Source organism: Ictidomys tridecemlineatus, unplaced genomic scaffold (genome assembly GCF_052094955.1).
Source record: "Ictidomys tridecemlineatus isolate mIctTri1 unplaced genomic scaffold, mIctTri1.hap1 Scaffold_154, whole genome shotgun sequence".
In the NCBI taxonomy this organism is placed as follows: Eukaryota; Metazoa; Chordata; class Mammalia; order Rodentia; family Sciuridae; genus Ictidomys; species Ictidomys tridecemlineatus.
In genome coordinates this window covers 276938-291029 of record NW_027521353.1, presented here as the reverse complement: position 1 = coordinate 291029, position 14092 = coordinate 276938, and the positions used below count along the sequence as shown (strand labels likewise).

Genomic DNA, 14092 nt, shown 5'->3' with positions numbered 1-14092 from the left:
GAAAAAGATAACCTTTTTAGCACTTGGTGATGGGAAGAATAAAACTAGACCCTTATGCCTCACCCTACCAAAAACCAACTCAAAATGAATCAAAATCCTAAGAATTAGACCAGAAACTGCAACTCCTAGAAGAAAATACAGGGTCATCACTCCAGCTTTTAGACACAGTCAATAACTTTCTCAATAGAACCCAAAAAGCCCTAGGAAATAGTAAAAAGAGTTAATACATGGGACAATATCAAATTAAAAAGCTTCTGATCAGCAAAGGCAATAATTAGGAATGTAATGAGAAAAAGTACACACCTGAGAGAGAATCACTGCTGTTCTCCTAAAATAGTGTTAATAGCTAAAATAAGAACTCCAAAAACCTAACAAATAACCCCAAATGACCCCCTAATAGGTAAATAGATACTTCTCAAAAGAAGAAGTACAAATGGCTAAATGGCATTAAAAATTTTTTTGAACACCTTTAAAAACTAGGGAATGCACTACAAAACTACACTGAGACTTGATCTCATGGCAGTCATGGGCCGGTACAGTATAGAATGCTTGTAACCCAACTGAATCCTGAGACTGAGACAAGGAATTCACAAGTTCTTGGTCAGCCTCACTGATTTATTGAAACACCACCTCAAAATATAAAAGTGATTGGGGTTACAGCCTCAGTGGTATGTGCCCTTGGATTCAATTCCAAAAACAAAATAAAAAACAAAAAAACACCCAACAAGAACAAAAAATCAAAATACAAATGATAACAAATGCTGGAGATGATGTCGAGAAAAGAAGAAACTTTTACATTGTTGGTAGGATTGCAGATTAGTACAACCACTATGGAAATCAGTATGATGGGGCCACAAAATCTAGGCATGGAAACACTGTATGACCCAGTTGAACAATTATCATCAGTACTTTTTTCTCAAAGAATTAAAGTCATTAAAGCTTTAATATATGATCCATGTATACCCACATTTATAGGCAGCACAATTCATAATAGCCAAACTATGGAGTCAGCTGGCTGTTCATCAACAGGTAAATGGATAAAGAAAATGTGGTATGTGTTCACAGAGGAGATAAATTCAGCCATTCTTTAGAAGAATAAAATGTATAATTTGCAAGAAAAAAATAGATGGAATTAAGACCATTAGGTTAAGCAAAATAAGCCAAATTCAAAAGGTCCAAGGTTGTATATTTTCTCTCATCTGTGGGTGCTAGAATAAAAAAGGAAAAAGAAAAGAGATAGGGAAGGGGATCAATAAAAATCAAGGGGGAGACAATAGAGGAAAGGGACAAGGCTGTGAGAGGTATGAGGAGCTGGGTAGTGATAACTGGCCAAATTATATTGTTATATCTTGTGCAAGAACAAATATGTTACAACAAATTCCATCACAATCTACAACTAAGATGCATCAATAAAAAATGAGGAAAGAGAAATAGTAATACACAGTGACTAAGCACCAATGAGAAGAAGCTAACTTTTAAACATTTTGAGTATCTTAACTTTTGCTTCTTTTGTCTAATCTGCATAAATAGTAATAAATTTTTCTGCTTCTCTTTTAAAAACTAAACAAGATTTTGTATTTGATGATAATAGTTATTTTCTGAAAATGGAATTCCACTGAAGTTATCATGCTGAGATTCCACATTATTTTTCTCTTTACCATCCCAATTAGTTGGTTGTTCAAAGTAAACTTAAAGACATATATTTCAATGTAAGAACATATAACAAATTAAAAATGTAATTCTGTATTCAAAAAGTATACTGAAATAAAAATTGGATGTACATGTTGAGTTGGCCCATAGCATACCAGGGACATGCATCCTTGGGAAAAAAAAACACTAGGAGATAAAATATAGTTTTTGAATTTTAGAAATAAAGAATAATCTTTGAGTGGCCAGGCAAATATATTAAATCATTTATAATGAAAAATACTGGACTGGCCTTGTAGTTTTGATCATTTAATTCCAAATAACAGAGAAACTGCCTGTTAGTTCTACTAAGATCCTCAAGAAAAGGAAGTCAAATACAATGACTTTAAGCACATTCAACCTGTTTAAGTAAAAAGGTCACAAACACAATAACAATAGAGACACTACTGTTCCCATAAACTATGTTTGAAAAACTTCTACAAGGATTGACTTTAACTAAAAGAAAACTGACAAAAACAACAGTGGTAACAGTCCTGCTGATGGCCATTAAGACTGAAACAAAAATTAAGATTAGGGATTAGCACAGCAGTGTATGTTACCTGTCCAGACATTATAAAAATTACAAGGAAATACCCCAAAAGGCAGAAAATAGAATAAATTCACTGGTTGCCTCATCTGCACAATAGTTCATGACTGGCATTTACAAAACACCTGATTCATCAAATGTAGAATATACATTCAATTACATACAGAGTATTTAACAAGATAGACATCATACTTTTGCACCATAAATTTTGAATACACTAAAAATGATTCAAGACATACAAAGTCATGCTTTTCCCCACATGAAATAAAATTATAAATCAATAACAGAAAGAAGGAACACATGGTATATAAAAATGTGTGAGGTGCTAACTAAAGCAATCCTTAAAGGGAATGTCATAGCACTATATATCTTTATGAAAAATAAGGAAGATCTAAATCAATGACCTCAAACTCCTACCATGAGAAACTAGAAAAACAGCAAATAAAGTTCAGAGTAAGCAGATGAGAGGGAATAATAAAGTTCAAAATGGAAAAAATCAATGAACTAAACATCAGAGAAATAGGAAAATATCAATAAAACCTTGAGAGGAGCAATAAAACTTACGGTTTTGATAAAGAATATTGGGGAGGGAGAGACAAGACAATTTACCAATATTAGATTCTGTAGATATTAAAGATAAGAAAATGTCATAATTTTATGTCTTTAATAACAACTCAAATGCAATTAACTTATTCCTTAAAAAAACACATGACCAAGTTTGCTCAAGAAGAAAATAATAACCTGAACACCCCTATAACCTTTAAACACATTGGAAATGCTCTAAAAACCATTCATATAAAAGAAAACCCCTGCCCCAGACATCTTCAATGGAAAACTTTATGAATAGTAAAGAATAAAATAATGCCAATTTCATATAAATTGTTCCAAAAACAAAAGTGGGACTTACTATATGTTGGCCAGCAGTATCCTTAGACCAAAATAAAACAAAGATGGGTTGTAAAATTTTATACGTTAATATATAATTTATTCCAAATAAGTCAATGAACATAATTTTTAAAACTAAAAGTACCCTTTTTGATTATATTTTTTGGAAACCAATATTAGTCTTATTCTTATTATCTAGGTTTTAATCAGTTTTAAGTAATCAGCATATTTTAAAATTATATTTTATAATTTTCTTCATTGGATTACTAGAATATTCTCTTTCTAGTACTTCTAGCTTTATTCTCATGATATAATTTTTCACAGCATTTACACACATTCCCTTCTTTCTGTTCTAGATATTGACGGAAATTCTACTTTATCCTATAGATCAATATTTTTGGTGTTTTTGATCACTAAAGTATATAGCATTTTCTATTTAGTTTGATTTGTGAAGCATATTTCTAAGATTTGTCTTTTATTCATGTTTCGTTTTTTAATTAGTCTGATCATGTTTTATATACAATACATATTTTCTATGCTTTTTTCTTCCAGGATCATTTCTCTTTGTTCATCATTGCCATTTCAGTAATTTTATTTTTTTAATTTTTTAAAGTTGTAGCTCGACACAATACCATTATTTTATTTATTTAGTTTTATGTGGTGCTGAGGATCAAACCCAGTGCCTCGCACATGCTAGATGAGCATTCTACTACTAAGCCAAAACTCCAGCCCCTTCAATAGATTTTAAAGAAAGAAAATTAGGATATAGTTGTTCTTGTTTCCTACTATATTGAACCATGAATATAAATCTCATATAGAAAATTTATATAAAATATTCACTATGGCTATAAGACCAATTCATTATGAGTTACAGATGATCTTGCCTTTCAGAACAACATTTAGAAAATACTTTTAACCCATTATCACTTCAAATAAGAATATGACATAAAGACCCATGACAAGAATTCAGGAAAGCATATGTTCAATGGACAGTATCTATAATTAAGTCTCAGCAAGCTTTTCTGTATAGAGTTGTGCCAAATAACTGGATTTTAAAATTCTTTAGCAGTTTCTTTGGGAGTTAATTCAAACCATACCCTTAAAAAACTCTAAAAACCATCTTCCAAAATAAAAATATAGAACTAACAAGAACTAAATAATAGACCATAAATAATCAAAAGGCTGAAGATTTTGAGAGCACTTTCCTAACCTGCAGCTCCAAGGCTGTCATTATGGCAAGAGTCAAATCTAGGGCCTGAGCAGAGTGGGACCAATCATGACTATAACCAATAATATAGGTGAATTAGAGATAAAACATTCCTCCAAATAATCTGTAACAAATTTTGTATTACCTAATGGACCACAAAAATATACAGCTATGAACACAGATTGATTATAGTGCTCCCATTAGGTACCTGCCACAGTTAATCAAAAATCTTTCTAGAGAAAGATAAGACAAACCTACATCTCAAAAAATACAATAGCATCTCTGAAATATTTTTAATGAGAGTATATGAATGTTTTTCCAAATAAGCACTCTTGTATTCTTATATTACACTAATAAATAAAAAGCATTATGTTTTTAAAATTACCTTTTGTGTTTGTAGAAATGTTGGGGCTTTAGGAAAAAAATCTACATAATTATAGAACATCGTCTTGGTAAGCTTAAACTTTTTGCAGTGTGGTGTATGAAGTCTTCAAAACATGTTTTTTCTTACTACTCCCTCAACACTACAAATAAGCAACTTTAAAACTATACTGGCCATGTTCAGAAAACTAAACAGCAAAGGCTTTATTTTTTAACATTGCCTACTTTAGCAAAGAAGGGACCTCCTCCATGTAATATGCTGAAATAAAAATACCAAAACTCCATCATTTTATAATTATCTATAAATAATAGAGTATATACATGAAACTTAACATTCTTTTAAACCAACTGAATTAATTTCCTAAAATTTAATTTTATTTTCCTGAAATAGAAAAAGTTTTCAAACACTGTCTTAAAATTCTTATTACTTATATAGTACTTTGATAATTTCTTTAATTTGTGTTACCAAAATGGATAAAAAATAACCCTTTAAATATCTAGGTTGCTATAAATAACCATCAATATCTTCTTTCTTCTCTCATACCTTTAGTATCTGGGAGGTCTAGCAGTTCATTGTCCTGCAAGTCAAGGTTGATTATGTATGTGCAGTTTTCAATTTCCTTTGGAAGGTTTTCAAGTTGATTATGAGCTACATCCAGCATAATGAGGTTACATAATTCACCTGTAAATTGACCAACATAGTGATTTAATAAGCATTATTAAATAATATCTCAGGTAATACTAGGATGAAAGGGAGTCATTTTTTATGATTTTGAAACATAACTAGAAATTTAAATTATTACATCGGCAACATTTTTTTGAAAATGGATAATCAATGAACATACTTGTATTGTAAGTACAAAACCTGGTTTTCTCCAACATATTTACATTTTTTCTGAAAATATTAAAATTGAACTCAAAATTTGAATCTATTATTTCAAAATTACATCTAATAACATAAAAATATTGCTTGTAAAAGATTACTTTACTAATCTGTATCATGTGGGGTTTTCTTCTTTTGTCCTGTTGATTGAACTCTGGGTCTCACACCTACTAAGAACATATTTTACCACCAGCTACATCCAGGGCCCCATGTCATATATTCAAGTAGCAAATTTAACCACAAATTCTGGATGACATAGTCCAGATTTAAAAAGCTGACAAATATAGCACAATTATATCAAATACAACTTGAGTTCAGATAGAGACATGCCTTACACCTCAAAGTATACATGCTTAATACAGGCATATAATCTGATATTACATAAATACATAATTTTTTTATTAAATAAAAATAACTTCTTAATTTAATAGAACTTTAAAACAATAGACAATTAAGAGAAAGTTGGTATGGCTATAATTTCAGACAAAGCAAACTTCAAAGCAAGGAAAATCATCTGGCATACAGAAAACATTACATAATAATAAATGAACAGATTAATTCACACTAGACATAACAATCCTTAGAGCATGAGTACTTCCTCATCTTCACTGTGTCTGTTTGGTGCTTAGTGCAAAGCATTATATTAATTGAAAGAATAAAGATAATTAAGAAAATTTTGGATACTTCTACTCTTCATTTCAGAATAAAACTTAAGATCTGTCATCATCTTCTCAAAGGCATAATACTTAAAGATGTTTCAATTCCATGATTTGTTTTTAGAATTAGAAATTTAGGAATAAAAGACAAAAGTTAGGTAGGTGCAAATATGAATCATTTAATGGCATAAAATATACCAACTTAAAAAGTTATGTTCAGGAGCTGGGATTGTGGCTCAGCTGTAGAGCTGTTGCCTAGCACGGGCTGGGTCCAGGTTCTATCCTCAGCACCAAATAAAAATAAAGGTATTTTGTTGTGTCCATCTACACTTAAAAATGAAATATTTAAAAAAAATTTTTAAAGTATATTCAATTTTCAGTAAAAAGGCTGCTTGTATACTCTCAAGAACAAAGTGAAGTTAAATTTAAAATCCTGTTAAATAATTCCTCATTCAACAATATTATATTAATGTCTAGGTAATTTGATGGCAATGCTATAGAAAGAAACCCTTACAGAATGACTTGTGAATTTAAGTCAAATTTTTTAGGACTAAGATAGCACAAAAAGAAAACAACAATAACAAAGAAAAGCAATAATATCTCACATTTCTTTACAAAAATTCAGCTGTTGGCTGAGCATGGTGGCACATGCCTGTAATTCCAGTATCTCAGGAGGCTGAGACCAGAATACAAAGAGTTCAAAGCCAGCATCAGCAAGGGTGTGGCATTATGCAATTCAGTGAGACCCCGTGTCAAAATAAAATTCAAAATGTGGTGTGGGTGTATCTCACTCGTCATGTGTCCCTGAGTTCAATTCCTCAGAACAACAAAAAATTCAGTATTTGCTTTTCCAAGTCTATATTTCTATCCAACAATAAGCCATAAATGCAGGTCAAATTTTGACAATATGATACTAACAGCAGTCATTCTACAATCTCATTTCTATGGGACTATGTGTAATAAATCTCTTCCACACAGAAATTCCTGGAAGTATTTTAATACCTCTTGAGCAAACTGTACTTACTTCATACATGCTGTGTATTACTTGAGAAAGTCTATAATGGATAGTCTTGAGTAATTTGAAGTTAAAATTAATAATTAAGTGTCTAGACTTAAATCTAATAAAACAGGTTATCTAAAAGTTTAACTGCATTTTAAAACACAGAACATTATCTCCCTGAAAAGCTCCAGAGCCTAAAATAAGAAAATTTCCTTTATCACTAACAAGATCTATACTGAATGCAAGAATACAACAGTTACTAATAGGGCATTATGTAAAAATGTGGATATGTAGCAGATGTGATGCTGCAATCTGTATTTGGGGTAAAAATGGGAGTTCATAACCAACTTGAATCTAATGTATGAAACATGATATGTCAAAAGCTTTGTAATGTTTTGAACAACCAATAAAAAAAGAATTCAGTATTTAATTCATCTTTGTGTATTTTGAATAAACCTTTTACAGAATAAAAGCTGCCCTTTAAAAAATAAAAATATACTTTGTATTTTGATTTTTAAAAACTCTTACAAAACCCCACAAAACTGTAACTTTAATTTCACAACATTAATGCCAATAAATTTCTATATTCAAAATAGTTCAGAAGTTTTCCCATAATTAAAAATAAAGATAATTAATTTCTTTTTTACTAACTTTACACATCTAGATTCATTACTTTTTTCCTACTACCATTCTCTTAAAACATTTCATTTATTTCCTTAATATTCAGCTTACTATAAAAGACAAGAATGAGTGCTATAGAAATGCTAAGTGTTGGTTTAATACAGATCTCTCTTCTACTTTTCTGTTCTGGATTTTTTTTGTTTGCTGTTTTGATTCCATTTTTGATACAATATGTTGCTCAGGCATATCTGGAAATGTTGGGCTCAAGCCACCTTCCTTGCCACAGCCACCCAAGTAGATGGGATTAAAGGCATGTGGCACCCTGCACAGCTACTATGTTTGATTTTTTCCTATTTTGTAATTGCATCATATTAGTGATACATTAGGATTCGTTCTGATGCAATTATAAATGCATGAAGTATGATTTGCTCCAATTCAATATAAAATACTTGCTTTTATCCACCCCTCAGAACCTCTTTTCTTTCCTTTATTGATCTTTCTGCTATTTAAGTACTTTTTTTTCCAATTAATGTCTTGTGGACATACATGATGATGAGATTCACTCTAGTATAGTAATATTAGAGTTTTAAATAAAAATGTAGGTACTGCCAAAATTTTAAAAAAAATATTTTTCTATTTTCCTATGGCACTTCAGGTTCACAAAGGTATAATATGAAGATCTTTAGAAATACACTAAGTAGAAAGTGATGTGAATTTAAAGCCTTCAGATAAAAAAAAAGGAAAGTTAGAGAATGGGCACGTAAAGCCTTAATATATCTAGTATAAATATACTTTGAAAACAGATGACAACTTATTAATTAAGCAAATGTCTTTCAAATTCATTTTTCCAATCAAAATCAGAACTGATTGTGTTTGTAATAAAGGTATAATTATATCTATATCCTATCTTACATTTTAATCCTACAAAATAATCTCAAGTCATGTAGTATTAAGTAGATCACAGGGAAAATGGAACTTAGAAACAAATATTAGAAATTTTCTGATGTGGAAAAGCACTCAACAGAATTATTTAACATAACAAATAGTAAAATCAATAGTAATAACCCAAATGTTCTTACCAATTTCAGCAGGTAGTTGTTTGATTTTGTTCTCTCGAATGCTAAGCATTCTGAGTTTTGAAAGGTTTTTTATGTCCTTTTCCACAGTAGTTATGCAATTAAAGCGAAGGTAGAGAGTGGTGAGAGAATCTAACCTATACACCACTGAAGGAATTTCTCTCAGTTTAATATGCTGTAAATCAAGTAACTGCAGCTTCTTTATGTTATCAAGAGAGTCAGTCAAACTGGTAATTGAATTTTCACTTAGAGCCAGTATCATGAGATTTACTAGACAGTCCACCAGTGCTGGGAGGGACTGCAGTTTGTTACTGTATAAATAATGCTTGGTTAATTGAGTCAAGTGTTTTATTGATGATGGCAATATGTGCATAGACTTCTTGGATATGTCCAAACACACTGCATTCTCTTCCAGGCATTTATTGAGCTCTTTAGTTACTTCTGCATTTCTGTCTTTTTTCCCAGTCCCACATGCAGGACTTGGCCACTTGATCATATTGTCAACTAAAAAACCCACCCCTGGTTGGGCAGCACAGGAGACCTTTTTTTTTTCCATCTTTGGCATCTTTCCCTTTGGTTTTAGGTTCTTTTTTAAGGCTTTCTCTCTCCAAAACTCCAGAGGTCTTTGACATCTTTTCTCTTTCTTTGACTTATGGCCCTCTCTTCAAGGAATTTGGAATCTGACAGAGGTAAATGATTACAAATCCCTCTGTTGTAAAACTTTATGGAAGTTAAAGTGAGAGAAATCACAACGACAGCTAACATTTATTAAGTTCTAATACAAATACTGAAGAATTTACAAATATTTATATATTTTACATAGATATATATAACAGCACTATGAGATGAATTATTATCCACATTTTCTAAAAAGGGACACTGAAACACAGAAGTACTTTTAGATAACTAGCTTTGTTATCATGGAAGTGAAAAACAGCCGACATTTTAAATCAGCATATATCTACAGGCTATATTCCTAACCAGCACCCTAAACTGCTCTACCTACATGTAATTATAGCTTTAGAGAACAGGAAAGGTTATAAAGTTGATAAAAGAATGGACCAGCAGTGTGGCAAAAGAACAAAAGGAACAAAATTATATAGATGGAAAAATTTTTTAAATAAGGGAAAACAGTATTAAACTGTGCACTTTAGTAAGCACTTTATTTTATTCTCATACAGATTAATCAGAAGGATCACCCTTGAGAATCCATGACACAACAATCTCTAATGATGTCTATATTCTTGGAAAAGTGAAAGATTAATAGCACAGGAAAAGTACAAAAAGTTCACTGGTGAAGAAATGGTATGGAAAACTTTTGTGAAAGGCATCAGTTCTCCCAAACATATTTTTAAATTTAAAATATACAATTCTTATTTTTAACTCTTGTTAGCTTTAACTGATGATACACATTGCTTGGCACGAATAAGGACTCTGGGTTTGATCCCAAGAACAGAAAAAATTGTAGGCTATGGCCCCTCACTCACACAAGTTCAGAGGTTAGACTGTCAGAACACTCAAGACAACTAAGTAACTAGGTAGTGTAGTATATTAATTCCTCATATGAGTGTCACAAACTATAGAATGTTTCGGACAATCATTATCAGTGAAAACAGCTGAGGTGAACTTAGGCTAACTTGCCCGTTATTAATGGAGTAGAGTTCAAACAAGGAGACGGGGGTGGTACATCAGGAAAGGGGACATTTTGTCTAAAATAAGAATGAATGGGCTTAGTTTACATATGATAGTGAAAAGCTAGGAATTTGATCAAACAGGAGACTTGAGATGATAAAATAAGCAGGCTAGGGAATGAAGGATCTATAATTTGAAAATGCAAAGTATAAACTTACACTGGTAAATACAATTAAATAAATGTGCTGTTATTTGCTAGCATACCAGGAAAACTCTGGATCATGACATTCACCACTATGGCCCATTCAAACCAACGAAGTGCTTTTACTTAAACAATATAACAATTAATAATGGAAAATATGCATCACTTCAGGGATGCAGAATTACTCACATATACTTAAAATGTCATCATGAGCCAGGCATGAAGTCACATGCCTGTAAATTCTAGTAGATCCCCAGAGGCTGAGGTAAGGGCATCACAAGTTAAAAGCCAGCCTCAGCAATTTAGTGAGGCTTTAAGCAACTTTGCAAGATTCTATCTCAAAATTAAAAAATAATAATAATAATATAAAAGAGCCAGGGAGGTGGCTCAGTGTGTAAGCACCCCTGGGTTCAATTTCTGGTACTAAAATCAAACAAACAATAACAAAAAAAGCATTGAAAAAAAGGCCATCATGCTAAGTTTCTGAAAATTCAGTTTTTATTTAGATATATACACACAATTTAGAAGGAAAAATCCAATGTTACTGTGTAAAAGTAAATAATATTTAAAAGTGCAAAAGCTGAGGCTCCATCTCTAACTACTCAATCAGAATCTTTATGGAAGAGAGTCCAGGAAATGTAAAACCTAAACCAAAGTGTCTGCATAAAAGCTTATCAAGTTTGGGAAACATTTGATGTGACCAAATGTGGGATCTGAAAACCAGTAAATGTATTTCTCAAGTATCATTCTAAAATAATGAAGGTTGAAGGTCAAGGACAGTTCATGAAATAAGTACATTAATGAAAAAAAAAACATTTCTCATAATTTTAGGGTACTCTTGAAGTCTAAAGGAGTTCCCTTAGTTTATTAACATCATCCACTATATTTGAAATTCAGACTACCAATACTTGAGCTAGTTCAATGATTTTACTCTAGCCGTGATGGATCTGAGCTGAGTCACATACCCATCCTGCAGCTCCTGTACCTAATGATGTTTGCTACTACACAGTTTACTCACAGTTCACCATGCTTTTATTCTTTAATTAAATAACCAGGCTGGATTATTTACATTAAAAAAAACACATCTAGTAAAAACATTTTGTTCAGGTGAACTGACTTGAGAGTCCAAAAGTAAATTCTCAATCTATTTCTGAATCAATTGACACTGCCAGACTTTTAAAGAGAAAATGTACTCAGAGTAATCTTTGATGTTGCTTGAAAATAAGATATTCAAGAGTCTGGGCTTTATGTAATTACTTTAATTGTATAATGTTTGGATGGACAGCTACATTTACAAAAATTGAGAATTTTGTACTCATTCATGTAATAGTATAAATAGTACTCAGTCTCAAATGCTTCAAATCCAGTTGAGGAAGAAATCCTAAAATTGTATCAATAATTAAACTGATGCCAGCAATGTGTTTTTATACTGAGATACTCACCACCCCTGGTAACTCTTATTTCCAACCATCTAATAATTACTGTATATAGAGCACTTTATATGGGGTTTTTCATAGTCTCACAACCAGATTCTAAGGAATATATTAAACAAATCTCATTCTTATAACCAAGTTAACTCTCTTAAATCCATTTTACTATTAATCCAAAATGGCATCAAACCAGAAAATGGCACTGATTTCCCCCTTGCAAAGGTCTAGGTTGAGGTAATTTCATGAGCAAAAAAAATATGTTATAAATTATGAAAACAATTTTGAATTTCAAAGTTGAAAAGTGACTCTATTCCGTACATATAAACAAGAACAATGACACATCTAATAAGTGGAAAATTTTTAAAAAAGGGATGCTGATTTTAAATTCCATGTATATCCTTTGCCTTATAACATGCTCAATTACAAAGATAAGCATCCATATCATGATTGCATATGGGTGTTGATTAATTTAGACTTCCAGTATCTTCTAAGTCAGGGTTCTGTCAAGAAGCTTTCTGTTACTGTGACAAAATATCAGATAAACAACTTTAAGGAAGTAAGGATTCTTTTGGTTCACATTACAGAGGCTTTGGGCTATGGTTGCTTGGCCCAGTTACCTTTGGACCTATTGTGAGGCAGTACATCATGGCAGGGAATACATGAGGAGCAAGACTTCTCTCAACATGCTTGCAAGAAGCAAAATGGGAAAAACATCCCAGAGTCTCAATATTCCCATTAAGGGTGTGCCTCTGAAGACCTAAATTCCTTCCACTAAATTCTACCTCATAAAAGGTTTCAAAGCCTCTCAAATGGGCCATAAGGTGGGGCCCAGGCCTTTAATACATGAAATTTTGAGGTAAAAAACTTTCTGTAGAGGGACATAGGCTTTGCAGACCAAATTAAGTCTGTGTGGCAGGAATATGGATTCTGTTATTTCAGTATGAGAGCAGAAGAAGACAACACACAACAAACAGAAGTAGATGAGTTTCAATAAAATTTTATAGCAAACCAGGCCTCAACCTACATTTGGCCACTGGTCCATAGTTTAACAAGTCTTATCTTGTCACCGTTTCAAGTTTTAAATGATTATTTCATAAGTCTCAAGATGACCATAATAAAACTAAAAAGAAAACTCATAAATCTTCATCTATAATTGAGGATTTCAACACCCCCTTCTTTGCCAATTACTCAAGAGACCAGACAGAGTGGAGGTAATGGTTTCTAAATTGGTCACAGAAAAGTCTAAATTAATTGAAAGCATCAGAAAAACATTATATAAACAATAACTGATAAAAACCACAGGAACAAAAGATGACAACAAGCATGAATCTGTAAATTTGAATGTTAATGAATTTCTTGTAATACATAAGCAATACCTAAATAATGCACTAACCATATCTCTAAAATTACACAACTATATAAATCACCATGTTTACATATACTGTATATGAAAAATCATATGTAATATGTTCCAAAGTTATATGTAATATACTTTATAAGCATTTACAGAAGTTTGACGGAGATTTTGTATTTATAGACTGTTGTTATCATATGTGCTGGTATTGAGATATAAATTCCAAAAATGTGTCTTCTTCATAATGTGTAATTTTGTATCTTTTTAAAATAAAAAAGTATAAATTTATGTGGAAGTTACACATCTATGTAAGAGCACAGAAGAACTAAAAATATACACCAAACTTACGTGCTTAATCTCTCACAGGAAAAGATGTGGGAGTTGAGATGATGAGGCAGTAAGGGGAAGGCATGGTGAGGGCACAAAGTTGAACAAGGTAAAAAATTTGAGGCCAAATTCTTAAAGGCTATGGATACTCCGTTAAAAGAGTCTATACCCTGCCACATATTTCTCTTCTAGGATTTCATGGGTA

General features: G+C 31.7%; 1 pseudogene; it reads right to left on the bottom strand.

Annotated features, from left to right (window-relative positions):
- LOC144372738 (uncharacterized) overlaps positions 1-14092 on the bottom strand; it is a 56543-nt pseudogene that overhangs the window by 15163 nt on the left and 27288 nt on the right.